Consider the following 15,186-nt stretch of genomic DNA (forward strand, 5'->3'; position numbering starts at 1 on the left):
ACATAAAACCAGGTCAGAACCCTTCAAGATAATGGAGACAGACAGTAAAATGCAGCTGAATGACAAATGTAAATAGGAAATCCCACAGTAGTAGTATAGCACTGAATTTCTTCCATAGGAAGCAGGGAGCAGATGTGGGCCAGGAGGAGGACAGCACAGGCTCTGGGCTGGGGCTGAGATTTTCTAGGAACAGACTGACATGGCACTTCCTGGAAAAACTGAACAAGTGCGTGACATTGGCAGAAGAGAGGCAGAGTGGAGAGTCTTAGGTGAAGAAAAGGTGACTCGGTCTCAAGTAAAGTCTCAATAAAGCTTATAATACCTCAATATGAGCAGTAAAACTTCCTGGTGAGCCCTTCAGGATAAACTAGTTTCAAAATGTACTTGTAGATAACTACATGAACTAGTATTCTCAATAAGGCTCTTAGCTAAATCCAGTAAGATGTTGGACGACATGTAATAAAAATAAAGTTTCGCTTTGAAATAACTGGTCATCCTAAGCCATCCTTCATGAAGATAATTGGAAAACCAAACCAACTGTCTTTCAAGACTAATCTTAGATCATGATAAAAAAACATATGTCAACAATACATACACATTATAATAACTGCTATTAAAAATTTATTTCTAGTTTTTTATGTGCACTTTTTACATAGCTATAATTATTATCATATGTACAATTTGAATCCTGATGTTTCACCTAACATTTTATCATAAGCATGTTATATATCCCACATTTAAAATAATAATATAATATTCATTATGTAGCTGTAGCACAATTTGCCTAACCATTTTTTTCTTGGAATCTTTGGGTTGGGAGGGACTGTAACTATATATACGCCAACATTTCACTAAGAGGGGAGGTTATTTATTCTCTTTGTATGTATTTCAACTGAAAAGAAGACAGTATCTTTTTAGGTTATTTCAGTGTTTCAACAAGTCAAAAATTTTAAAACATTTATTTAACAATATTTTTGAGCAATGCATCATGATTGCATACATTTATGGGATACACTGTGATGATATATGTATAAATGTGGCAGGATTAAATCAAGCTAATTAACATATCCATCACCTCACTTACCTATCTTTTTTTATGGTGAGACATCTGAAATTTACGCCCTGTTTTGAAATAAATAACACATTATTATTGACCATATTCACTCCACTGTTGCAATAGATCCCAAGAACCATTCTTCCTACCTGAAACTTTGTACCCTTTGATCAACAACTCCCCATTCCCTCCTCTCCACCCCGCTCCCCAAACTCTGGTAGCCATCCTCCTAGTTTCTACTTCTATGAGATCAACTTTATTAGATTTTACATATAAGTGAGATCATGAAGTATTTGTCTTTTTGTGCCTAGCTTATTTCACTTAGCATAATGTCCTACAGATTCATCCATATTGTTGCAAATGATAGGATGTCCCCCCTTTTAAGGCTGAATAATATTTCATTGTGTATATATGTTACATTTTCTTTATCCATTCACCTGTTGATGGACACTTAGGTTGTTTTCATATCTTGACTATTATGAATAATGTCGCAATGAACAGGAGGGTGCAGCTATTCCTTTGACATATTTGTTTCAGTTCCTTTGGATATATATCCAGAAGTGAGATTAATAGGTTGTATGGTAATTCTATTTTTAGTTTTTTGAGGAACCTCCATATCATTTTTCATAATGGGTGTACTAATTTACATTCCCACCATCAATGTATAAGAGTTCCCTTTTCTCCACATCCTCTCCAACACTTGTTATCTTTCGTCTTTTTGATAAAAGTCATTCTAACAGGTATGAAGCAATATCTCATTGTGGTTTTATTTGCATTTCCCTAATAATTAGTAATGCTGAGCAGTTTTTCATGTATTTATTGGTCATTTATATGAGAAATGTCTGTTTCTCATATAAATGAGACACATTTATATAAATGAGAAACATGAATGAGAAATGAGAAACATAAATGAGAAACAGGTCATTTATATGAGAAATGTCAGTTTTTCATGTATTTATTGGTCATTATATTTGAGAAATGTCTGTTCAGGTCCTTTGCCCATTTTTTAATTGGGTTAACTTATAAATAAATGTTTTGGAGCTCCACACATGTTAGGCATTATTGGATGATCAAGACATAGGATCTGCCTGCAGATTAACAGGTACAGGATGGAATATGTGACAACTGCTACAAAAGAGCTGCGTAGTTTATTGAGAAGGGATTAAGGGAAGTTAATGGAGAGAGTGGAATATGCACTAGAATTTAAAACAGTAAAGGTTTTAGAAAGTTAAAAATGAGGGTAAGGGTCTTCAGCTTGCACCCATGAAGGAGTGACTGGTACCAGTCTAGTCCTCCTGATGTAAACAACTACAAAATGGACAACATATAAAATATCTGTTTTCAGCTATTAGAAAACATATAGCACAGAACCTTAATCCCTTAGAGAAGGGAAGTAGTTGAGGTGAGCCCTACTATCACATTAGTTATTCTGTCTTGACACACTTTCTAGACCTGGAATCCAGGAGGGCCTAAGCTGAGAAGACAGAGATCAGAGTTTTGAGAGGCAGAGATTGTTTAAATTTGTAGGGCAGAAGAGGAGTGAGGTATAGTGAGAAAGAATTTCAGAAACTTATGTAGGAATCTCATGAGACTTTGGCTGAATATTACTAGGAGCTGTAAGTTAAGTAACCACTAGAACTCATACAGAATGGGAGATGTTAGAGCTCCAACCATTCAGGTTGGAAAGATATCATTGAAAACTGGGGGCATTCAGCAGATACCTCGGAAAGGCCACACCTTAGGTATAGGTATAAATCAGTCCAAGAATAAAAGCTAATCTAACCTATTCTAACAAAACTTAAAAACAAAGCTTGAAAACATTAAACTGAACCTTAAGTACCTTAACTCTCTACTAGAACAAGGTCAAGCGGATCACGAGGCCAGGAGTTCGAGACCAGCCTGACAAATATGGTGAAACCCCCTCTCTAGTAAAAATACAAAAATTAGCTGGAGGTGGTGGCATGCGCCTGTAATCCCAGCTACTCAGGAGGCTGAGGCAGGAGAATGACTTGAATCTGGGAGGTGGAGGTTGCAGTGAGCTGAGATTGTGCCACTGCACTCCAGCCTGAGCGACAGAGACTCCATCTCAAAAAAAAAAAAAGAAAACAAAATCCAGACACCCAACAACAGAATATCCATAATGTCCAGCATCTAATAGAACAATTAGTAGAAATACAAAGAAGCAGATACATGTGACCACTAACCAGAGAAAAATGATAAAAGGCATCAGCAAGATGGCAGAATAAAAAAATCCCAGACCCTCTTTCCTCCATGAAAACATGAACTTAACAATATATAAACCTGTTTGAAAAATCCAGAAACCAGTTAATAGGTTCTTGCCCCTCAGTCGAGTGTGAAGGCAACTCCATCAAAACTTAGCAGGAAAATTTATGACATTCACTCACCAGAGCCCTTCCCTCTGGCACGGCACGATATAATCTGGAGGAAACCTCCAGCTCTTGACTTCTTCCTGGGAAGGGAAAGGAGTGAAATGTACATCTAGCATTTTGACTTTTGAAGGTGCTGCTGAGGGAGCTGCCCAAATTTAAGCACTGACAGGAACAGGGCTCAGGTTTGGGCTGACCAGTGACAGACTGGATTAAAAAAATATGGCACATATACACCATGGAATACTATGCAGCCATAAAAAAGGATGAGTTTGTGTCCTTTGTAGGGACATGGATGCAGCTGGAAACCATCATTCTCAGCAAACTATCGCAAGAACAGAAAACCAAACACCGCATGTTCTCACTCATAGGTGGGATTTGAACAATGAGATCACTTGGACACAGGAAGGGGAACATCACACACTGGGGCCTATTGTGGGGAGGGGGGAGTGGGGAGGAATAGCTTTAGGAGATATACCTAACGTAAATGATGAGTTAATGGGTGCAGCACACCAACATGGCACATGTATACATATGTAACAAACCTGCATGTGGTGCACATGTACCCTAGAACTTAAAGTATAATAATAATAATAATTGAAAAAAAAAAAAAAAAAAGAACAAAGGTGGTCAACGCCGTTTGGTCCAGCAACAGAGTATGCAGTACCACAGACAAACACTAGGTGGAACTCTAGTACCGCAGCTTTCTACAGCACCCGAGAAGCGGCAATATTGCAGACAGGAGAGCTCCTAAGTAGAAACTGGCAAACATCTTCAATTAGGTTGACTATGGTGAAGCAAATTTTCATATCCATCATCTCATGCAGTTACTCATGGTTTTTGTTTTTGTGACAAGAGGAGCGAAAATATACTCATTTAGCTTGAATCCCACATAGAGTACAATTTTATTACCTATAATCCTCGTGTTGAATGCACATTTGATCTCTAGACTCATTCATCCTACATATCTGCCACTTTGCATTCTCTGACATACACCTCCTCATTTCCTCCTCACGCCTGCCCCTGGCAACCAGCGTTTTGTTCTATAAGAAATGGACTTTAAATATAAATATAAACATGAGAATATGTCATGAAAATAGTTGTACTTGTCAAGAAGGTGATTAAAGTAAAACAACAACAACAACAACAGCAAAGAAAACTGTAGTGGTTGTATTAATGTAAGACAAAATAGAGTTCCAAACAAGAAATTTTCTAGTAATAAACAAGGATTTGTATAATGATAATGAGTTAAATTCATCAAGAAGGTAGAACAATCTGAAATGTGTGTGGACTCAATAAGAGAGCTTCAAAATGAAGTGAATGAGGGAAAAACTGATAGAGCTGAGATGACTACAGTTGGATATTTCAACATTTTTCTCTCAACCATTTATTCAACAAGTAGTCAAAAAATAGTATGTATGTAGAAAACTTACAAAACACTGTCAACCAACTTGATGTGATTGACATTTATAGTACACTTCATGAATAATAGCAAGAAAGACTTTCTCACCAAAATAAACCATATACTGGGCTATAAAACAAGACTCAATAAATTTCAAAGAATTAAGATAAAGCTGAATATTTTCTATTACCACAAGGGGAGTAAATTAGAAATAAACAACAATAAAATATCTAGAATTTAAGCAACATACTTTTATTATTATTATTATTATTATTATTTTTTTTTTGAGATGGAGACTTGCTCTGTCACCAGGTTGGAGTGCAGTGGCGCGATCTTGGCTCACTGCAACCTCTGCCTCCCAGGTTCGAGCGATTCTCCTGCCTCAGCCTCCCGGGTAGCTGGGACTACAGGCTCCTGCCACCATGCCCGGCTGATTTTTTGTATTTTAGTAGAGATGGGGTTTCACCATGTTGGCCAGACTGGTCTCAAACTCCTGACCTCGTGATCCACCCACCTTGGTCTCCCAAAGTGCTGGGATTGTAGGTGTGATCCACCATGCCCAGCCTATTATAATGATTTTTTTAAGAAACAGAGTCTCACTCTGTTGCGCAGGCTGGAGTGCAGTGGTGTGATCATAGCTTACTGTAACCTCAAACTCCTGGACTCGAATGATCCTCCTGTCTCAGCCTCCTGAGTGGCTGGGACTAGAGGCATGTGCCACTATACCTGGCTAATTTAATTTTTTTTTTTTTTTTATAGAGACGAGATCTTGCCCAGGCTGGTCTCAAACCCCTGGCCCCCCCCGACGGGCGCGGTGGCTCAAGCCTGTAATCCCAGCACTTTGGGAGGCCAAGACGAGCGGATCACAAGGTCAGGAGATCGAGACCATCCTGGCGAACACGGTGAAACCCCGTCTCTACTAAAAAAATACAAAAAACTAGCTGGGCGAGGTGGCGGGCGCCTGTAGTCCCAGCTACTCGGGAGGCTGAAGCAGGAGAATGGCGTAAACCCGGGAGGCGGAGCTTGCAGTGAGCTGAGATCCGGCCACTGCACTCCAGCCTGGGCGACAGAGCGAGACTCCGTCTCAAAAAAAAAAAAAAAACCCCTGGCCCCAAACAGTTCTCCTGCCTTGGCATCCCAAAGTGCTGGGATTACAGGCCTCGCATACAACATATGTTTAAATAACCCATGGGTAAAGGAAGAAATCACAAGGGAAATTAGAAAATATTTAGAATGAAATGATAATAATTTCATATAAAAAATTGTGAAATGCAGCTAAATCAGTGCTTGGAAGAAACTTTATGTCTTTAAATGCTTATGTTAGAAAGATAAATATTTAAAACCAATAATTTAAGCTTCCACTTTAACAAGGTAGATCAAGAAGAGCAAGATGAACTCAGAGTAAATAGAACAAAGAAAATAATAAAGAATGGAAATCAATGAATATAAAGGAGAAAAGCCAATGAAACAAAAATTAGTTTTTAAAAATTTGAGACAGGGTATTGTTCCATCATTCAGGCTGGAGTGCAGTGATGTAATCATGGCTCACTGAAGCCTCAACCTCTTGGGCTCAGGTGAACCTCCCATCTCAGCCTCCCAGGTAGCTGGAACTACAGGTATACACCACCATGCCTGGCTAAATTTTTTGATTTTTTGTGGAGTCAGAGTCTCACCATGTTGCCCAGGATTGGTCTTGGACTCTTAGGCTCAAGTGGGCTGGCCTTCCAAATTGCTGAGATTACAGGCAAAAAATTAGATCTTTGAAAAAAATCAATAAAATGGATAAATTATCAACTAAATTGACTAAAAAAACCCAGACAAACACAAATTATCAATATCAAAAAACAAAAGAAGAGGTATCACTACAAACCCTACAGGTATTAAAAGAATTAAAAAGCAATATTATGAACAGCCTTATGCCAATACATTTGACAATTTAAATAAAATTTTAAAATTACTTGAAAGATGCTAATGACCAGAATGACATAAGAATTAATACAAATCTGAATAACCTTATATCTATAAAAGTAATTAAATTCATAATTGCTGTAGTTTGGTAGACTCAGCCATTCCATTCTGCTGGTTTTGGAGAACATAAAGTCTGGATGAGGAAAGATCCCCCACAAAGCAACACAGCCACCTTGCCAGATGGTGGTCAGACTGCTTCCTTAAGCAGGACCCCAATTCATTCTTCCTCACTGGGTGGAACCTCTCTCCAGGGGCTTCAGCCACTCCAGCCAGGGTTCTACAGAAAAAGCTCTGATCTCTCCCTGGGATAGAGCGCTGAGGGGAGGCACAGCTGCTATCTTTGTGGTTTGGTTGACTCAGTCTATTCCAGTCTGCCAGCTTTGGAGAATACAAACAGTCTGGACAAGGAAGGGTTCCTCCCAGTGCAGTACACCTGCTCTACCAAAAAGCAGTCAGATTGCTTATTTAAGTGGGTCCCTGATCCCATTCCTCCTGACTGGGTGAGACCTCCCAACAGGGGTCTCCAGACACCTCCTACCAGCATGTTTGGGCCAGCAACAGCTCAGTGACCCACCTGGGACGAAGTTTCCAGAGGAAGGAGCTGGCTGCCATCTTTGCTGTTTCACAGTCTTCACTGGTGATACCTCCAAGTACTGGAAAAAGCAAGGCAACTAGGGTCTGGAGTGGACCCCAGCAAACCACAGAAGCCCTGCGGTAGAGTAGCTTGACTGTTAAGAGAAAAACAAACAAACAGAAAACAACAGCAACAACATCAACAAGAAAGACCCTACAAGAAGTCCGTTAGAAGGTTAGCATCCTCAAAGATCGAAGGTTGATAAGCCCATAAAGATGAGAAAGAATCAATGCAAAAAAGCTGAAAACTCAAAAAGCCAGAGGGCCTCTTCTCTTCCAAATGACTGCAACACTTCTCTAGCAAGGACACAAAACTGGGCTCAGGCTGAGATGGCTGAATTGACAGCAGCAGGCTTCAGATGATGGGTAATAATGAACCTCACTGAACTAAAAGAGCATGTTCTAACCCAACGCAAAGAAGCTAAGAATCACGATAAAACAATATAGGAGGCTGGACGTGGTGGCTCATGCCTATAATCCCAGGACTTTGGGAGGCTGAGGCAGGCAGATCACGAGGTCAGGAGTTTGAGACCAGACTGGCCAACATGGTGAAAACTGTCTGTATCAAAAATACAGAAAAATTAGCTGGGCGTAGTGGTATGTGCCTGTAATCCCAGCTAATCGGGAGACTGAGGCAGGAGAATCACTGAACAGGGAGGCAGAGGTTGCAGTGAGCTGAGATCAGGCCACTGCACTCCAGCCTGGGTGACAGAGCAAGACTCCGCCTTGACAAAATACAAAACAAAATAATATAGACGCTAATAGCCAGAATAGCCAGTTTAGAGAGAAACATAACAGACCTGATGGAGTTGAAAACACAACATGAAAATGTCACAATGCATCACAAGTATCAACAGCAGAATAGATCAAGTGGAGAAAAGAATCTCAGAGCTTCAAGACTATCTTGTTGAAATAAGACAGGCAGACAAGAATAGTAATAATCTCAGAGCTTGAAGACTATCTTCCTGAACTAAGACAGGCAAAAAAGAATGAAAAGGAATGAACAAAACCTCAGAGAAATATGGTACTGTTTTAAAAGACTGAATCTATGACTGATTGGGGTACCTGAAAGAAATGGGGAGAATGGAGCCAAGTTGGAAAACATACTACAGAATATCATCCAGGAGAACTTCTACAACATAGCAAGACAGGTCAACATTCCAATTCAGGAAATGCAGAAAACCCCAGTAAGATACTCCACAAGAAGATCAACCCCAAGACACATAATCCTCAGCGTCTCCAAGGTCCACATGAAAGAAAAAAATGTTAAGGGCAGCCAGAAAGAAAGGCTAGGTCACCTTCAAAGGAAAACCCATCAGACTAACAGCAAATCTCTCAGTGGAAACCCTATAAGCCAGAAGAGATTGAGGATCAATATTCAACATTCTTAAAGAAAAGAATTTCCAACCCGGAATTTTGTATCCAGCCAAACTGAGCTTCATATGCAAAGGAGAAAAAAGACCCTTTTCAGAGAAGCAAATGCTTAGGGAATTTGTCACCACCAGGCCTGCCTTTCAAGAACTCCTGAAGGAAGCACTAAATGTGGAAAGGAAAACCATTACTAGCCACTACAAAAATACAGTGAAGTACACAGACCGGTGACACTATGAAGCAACCACATAAACAAGGTCCGCAAAATAACCAGCTAGCATCATGATGACAGGATCAAATTCACACATAATGATACTAACCTTAAATGCTAATGGGCTAAATGCCCCAATTAAAAGACACAGAATGGCAAATTGGATAAAGAGATAAGACCCATTGGTATACTGTCTTCAAGAGACACATCTCATGTGCAAAGACACACAAAATAAAGGGATGGAGGAAAGTTTACCAAGCAAATGGAAAGCAGAAAAAAGCAGGGATTGCTTTTTTTTTTTTGTAATCCTAGTTTTTTTGTAATCCTAGTTTCTAACAAAGCAAACTTTAAACCAACAAAAATCAAAAAAGACAAAGAAGGGCATTATGTAATGGTAAAGGGTTCAATTCAACAAGAAGAGCTATCACAAACATATGTGCACCCAATGTAGGAGCACCCAGATTCCTAAAGCAAGTTCTTAGAGACCTACAAAGAGACTAAGACTCCCACAGAATAATAGTGGGAGATGTTAACACCCCTCTGGCAATATTAGACAGGTCATTGAGAAAGAAAATTAACAAATATACTCAGGACATTAACTCAGCTCTGGATCAAGTGGACCTGACAGATATCTACAGAACACTCAACCTCAGAACGACAGAATATACATTCTTCTCATTGCCACACAGCACTTGCTCTGAAATTGATCACATATTTGGAAGTAAAACACTCCTCAGCAAATGCAAAAGAACTGAAATAATAACAGTCTTTAAGACCACAGTGTAATCAAGTTAGAACTCAAGATTAAGAAATTCACTCAAAATTACACAACTACATGGAAATTGAACAACCTGCTCCTGAACGACTCTTGGGTAAATAACGAAATTAAGGTAGAAATCAAGAAGTTATTTGAAACTAATCAGAACAAAGAGACAATGTACCACAATCTCTGGGACACAGCTAAAGCAGTGTTCAGAGGGAAATTTATAGCACTAATTGCCCACATCAAAAAGCTATAAAAACATCAAATTAACAATCTAACATGTCAGCAAAAAGAACTAGAGAACCAAGAGCAAACAAACCCCAAAACTAGTGGAAGACAAGAAATAACCAAGATAAGAGCTGAACTGAAGGATGAGAGCTGAACTGACTCAAAAAAAATCCATTAAAACATCAATGAATCTAAGAGCTTGTTTTTTGAAAAAAATTATTAAAATAGATACACTGCTAGCTAGACTAATATGGAAGAAAAGATAGACGATTCAAATAAACACAATCAGAAGTGATAAGGGCGATATCAGCACTGACCCCACAGAAATACAAACAACCATCAGAGAATACTATAATCACTACTATGCATATAAACTAGAAAATCTAGGCTGCTTGCAGTGGCTCATGCCTGTAATCCCAGCACTCTGGGTGGCTGAAGTGGGTAGATCACTTGAGGTCAGGAGTTCGAGACCCCCTGGCCAATATGGTGAAACCCCATCTTTACTGAAAATACAAAAATTAGCCAGGTGTGGTGGCACATGCCTATAGTCCCAGCTACTAGGGAGGCTGAGGCAGGAGGATCACTTGAACTCAGGAGGTGGAAGCTGCAGTGAGCTGAGATCACACCACTGCACACCAGTGTGGGTGACAGAGCAAGACCCTGTCCCAAAAAACAAACAAACAAGCAAACAAATTAAAAAATCTAGAAGAAATGGATAAATTTCTGGACATGTACACCGTCCTGAGACTGAACTAGGAAGAAATTGAATCGGTGAATACACCAATAAAGAGTTTAAAAATTGAGGTGGTGATAAATAGACTACCAACTGAAAAAAAAAAAAAAAAAAGCCCAGGACCAGATAAATTCACAGCTGAATTCTACCAGAGGTTTGAAGAGGAGCTGGTACCATTTCTATTGAAATTATTGCAAAAAATTGAAAAGGAGGGACTCCTCCCTTACTTATTTGATGAGGCCAGCATCATCCTGGTACCAAAACATGGCAGAGATACAACAAAAAAACAAAACTCCAGGCCAATATCCTTGATGAATATTGATGCACAAGTCTTCAGTAAAATACTGACAAACTGAATCCAGCAACACATCAAAAAGCTCGTTCATCACGATCAAGTTGGCTTCATCCCTGGGATGCAAGTTTGGTTTGACATACACAAATAAATAAATGTAATTCTTTGCATAAATGGAACTAAAGACAAAAACCACATGATTATCTCAATACATGCGGAAAAATCCTTTGATAAAATTCAACATCCCTTCACATTAAAAACTCTTAGTGAAGTAGGTATTGAAGGAGCATACCTCAAAATAATAAGAGCCATCTATGACAAAGCCACAGCTAACACCATACTGAATAGGCAAAAGCCAGAAGCATTCCCCTTGAGAACTGACACAAGGATACCCTCTCTCACCACTTCTAGTTAACATACTATTGGAAGTTCTGGCCAGGGCAATCAGGCAAGAGAAAGAAATAAAGAGTATTCAAAATAGGAAGAGAGGAAGTCAACTCATGTTTGTTTGCAGATGACATGATCTTATATACAGAAAACTCCATTGTCTCAGCACAGAAGCTTTTTAAGCTGATAAACAACTTCAGCAAAGTCTCAGGATACAAAATCAATGTGCAAAAATTACTAGCATTCCTATACACCAAAAACAGGCAAGCAGAGAGCCATATTATGAATGAACTCCCATTCACAATTGTTACAAAAAGAATAAAATACCTAGGAATACAGCCAACAAGGGAGGTGAAGGACCTCTTCAAGAAGAACTACAAACCACTGCTCAAAGAAATAAGAGAGGACACAAACAAATGGAGAAACATTCTGTGCTTGTGGATAGGAAGCATAAATATTGTGAAAATGTCCATACTGCCCAAAGTAATTTATAGATTCAATGCTGTTGCAATTAAGCTACCATTGAGATTCTTCATAGAATTAGAAGAAACTATTTTAAAATTCATATGGAACCCAAAAAGAGACTAAATAGCCAAGACAATTCTAAGCAAAAAGAATAAAGCTGGAGGCATCACACCACCAAACTTCAAACTATACTATAAGGCTACAGTAAATAAAACAGCATGGTACTGGTACAAGAACAGACACATAAACCAATGAAACAGAATAGAGAGCTCAGAAATACAAACGCACACCTAAAACCATCTGATCTTTGACAAACCTGAGAAAAACAAGCAATGGGGAAAGGATTCCCTATTTAATAAATGGTGCTAGGAGAGCTGGCTAGCCATATGACAAAAATTGAAACTGGGTCCATTCCTTATACCATATGCAAAAATTAACTCAAGATGGATTAAAGACTTAAAAGTAAAACCCAAAACTATAAAAACCCTAGAAGAACATCTAGGCCATATCATTCTGGACATAGGCATGGGCAAAGATTTCATGATGAAGAAGACAAAAGCAATTGCAACAAAAGCAAAAATTGACAAATGGAATCTAATTAAACTAAAGAGCTTCTGCACAGCAAAAGAAACTGTCATTAGAGTGAACAGACAACTTACAGAATGGGAGAAAATTTTTGCAATCTCTCCATCTGACAAAGAACTAATACCAAGAGTCTACAGGGAACTTAAATTTACAAAGCAAAACCAAAACCAAAACCAAAACCAAACAAACAAAAAACAACCCAATTAAAAAGTGGGCAAAGGACATGAACAGACACTTCTCAAAAGAAGACACACATGTGGCCAAAAAACATAAAAAAAAAAAAAAAAAAAAAGCTCAACATCACTGATCACTAGAGAAATGCAAATCAAAACCACAATGAGATGTCATCAAACACCAGGCAGAAAGGCTATTACTAAAAAGTACCAAAAAAAAAAAAAAAAAAATTCTTGCAAGATTGCAGAGAAAAAGGAACACTTTTACACTGTTGGTGGCAGTGTCAATTAGCTCAACCTTTGTGGAAGACACTGTGGCAGTTCTTCAAAGACCTAGAGACAGAAATACCATTTGAACTAGCAATCCCATTACTGGATATATACCCAAGGAAATATAAATCATTCTATTATACAGACACATGCACATGTATGTTCATAGCAACACTATTCACAGTAGCAAAGTAATGGAATCAACCTAAATCCCATTAATAATAGACTGGATAAAGAAAATGTGGTACATATACACCATGGAATACTATGCAGCCATAAAAAAAGAACAAAATCATGTCCTTTGCAGGGACATGGATGGAAAGACATTATCCTCAGCAAACTAATGCACGAACAGAAAACCAAACACCAACTGATCTCACTTATAAGTGGGAGGTGAATGATGAGAACACATGGACACATGGTGGGGAACAACACACACTGGGGCCTCTCGGGGGTAAGGTAGCGGGTGGGAGAGCATCAGGAGTAATAGCTAATGTATGCTGGGCTTAAGACCTGGTTGATGGAATGACCTGTGCAACAAATCAGCATGGCACATGTCTTTCTGTGTAACAAACCTGTACATCCTGCACATGTACCCCTGAACTTAAAATGACAGTTGAACAAAAAACACTTATATATTAAAAGAAATTAAATTCACAATTAAAAAGCTTCCCACTGTGAAAACTGCAGACACAGATAGCTTCACTGGTAAATTGTATCAAATTTTAAGGAAGAAATAATACTGATCCCATAGAAAATCTCAGAAACCAGAGTAGGACAGAAGATTCTTTAACTTGTTTTGTGAGACCAGAATAATCCTAATACCAAAACCTTGCAAAGACATAAAAAGAGAAAAATTACAGATTAATATACTTCACAAACACAGATACAAAAATTCTTAACATAATTTTAACAAATTAATTCCTGTAATGTAAAAAACATGCTCATATACCATGATCAAGTGTGGTGTATTTCAGGAATGCAAAATTGTTTTAACATTTAAAAAATTGTTAATGTTATTTAGCACATGAAAGAGCAGAGGATAAAACTCATAAAGGCAAACAAAACATTTGAAAATTTGAAAACCCACTTATAATAAAAACTTTGACTACATTACTGTCTTTATTTGCAAGTGACAGGATCATGTATACAGAAAATACTGAGGAAGCTACAAATACATACCAGAACTAGGTGAGTTTTGAATGTTGCAGAATATAAGGTAAATATACAAAAATTAACTTTATGTCTATTAACTAGCAAAAATAACTACAATAAAATTTAAAGTTATTTAAAATAGCATAAAATCATATGGATAAATATAACAAAATGTGGGTAAGAGTTATACATTGGAAATGACAAAACATTGACATTAAAGAAGGCCTACCTTGTCTAAAGTGAATTGATGCAGGAACAGAAAAGCAAATACCACATGTTCTCACTTATAAGTGGGAGCTAAACATTGGGTACTTATGGACATAAAGACAACAATGGAAACTGAGGACTACTAGAGGGGAAAGGAAGGAAAGGGGACAGGAGTTGAAAAACTAACTATTGGGTACTATGCTCAATACCTGGGTGATGGGATTGTTTATACCCCAAACCTTAATATCATGCAATACACCCAAGTAACAAATCTGCACATGTACCCCCTTAATATAAAATAAAGTTGAAAAAAAGAAGGCTTAAATAAATAGAGAAACATATCATGTTCATGGATTGGAAGACTCAATACTGTTAAGTCTATTTTTCAGAAATAGATTTATATATTTAACACAACCTAAAATAAAAAAATTCATTGGGCTTTTTTTGGGTAAAAATTAGCAAGAGAATCCTAAAACTTACATGGAAATCAAAGTGTCTTGTATAACTAGAAATATTTTAAAAAAGAAAACAAAGTTGGATAACTACAGTATTAGATTTCTAGACTTATTCTCAGGCTATATGACATGGTTTGGATCTATGTCCCCACCAAATCTCGTGTGAAATTGAAATCCTCAGTGTTGAAGGTGGGACCTGGTGGGAGGTGATTGGATCATGGTGGTGGTTTCTCATGGTTTAATGCCATCCCCCCTTGGTGCTGTCATAGTGAGTGAGTCCTCATGAGATCTGGTCATTTAAACCTCCTCCCTCTCTCTCTTCCTTCTGCTCCAGCAATGTGAAGTGTTCACTCCCCCTTTGCCTTCCGCCATGTTTATAGGTTTCCTGAGGCCTTCCCAGAAGTTGAGCAGATGCCAGCATCATGCTTCCTGTACAGTCAGTGGAAC

This window comes from Rhinopithecus roxellana, chromosome 10, assembly GCF_007565055.1.
Source record: "Rhinopithecus roxellana isolate Shanxi Qingling chromosome 10, ASM756505v1, whole genome shotgun sequence".
Taxonomy (NCBI): domain Eukaryota; kingdom Metazoa; phylum Chordata; class Mammalia; order Primates; family Cercopithecidae; genus Rhinopithecus; species Rhinopithecus roxellana.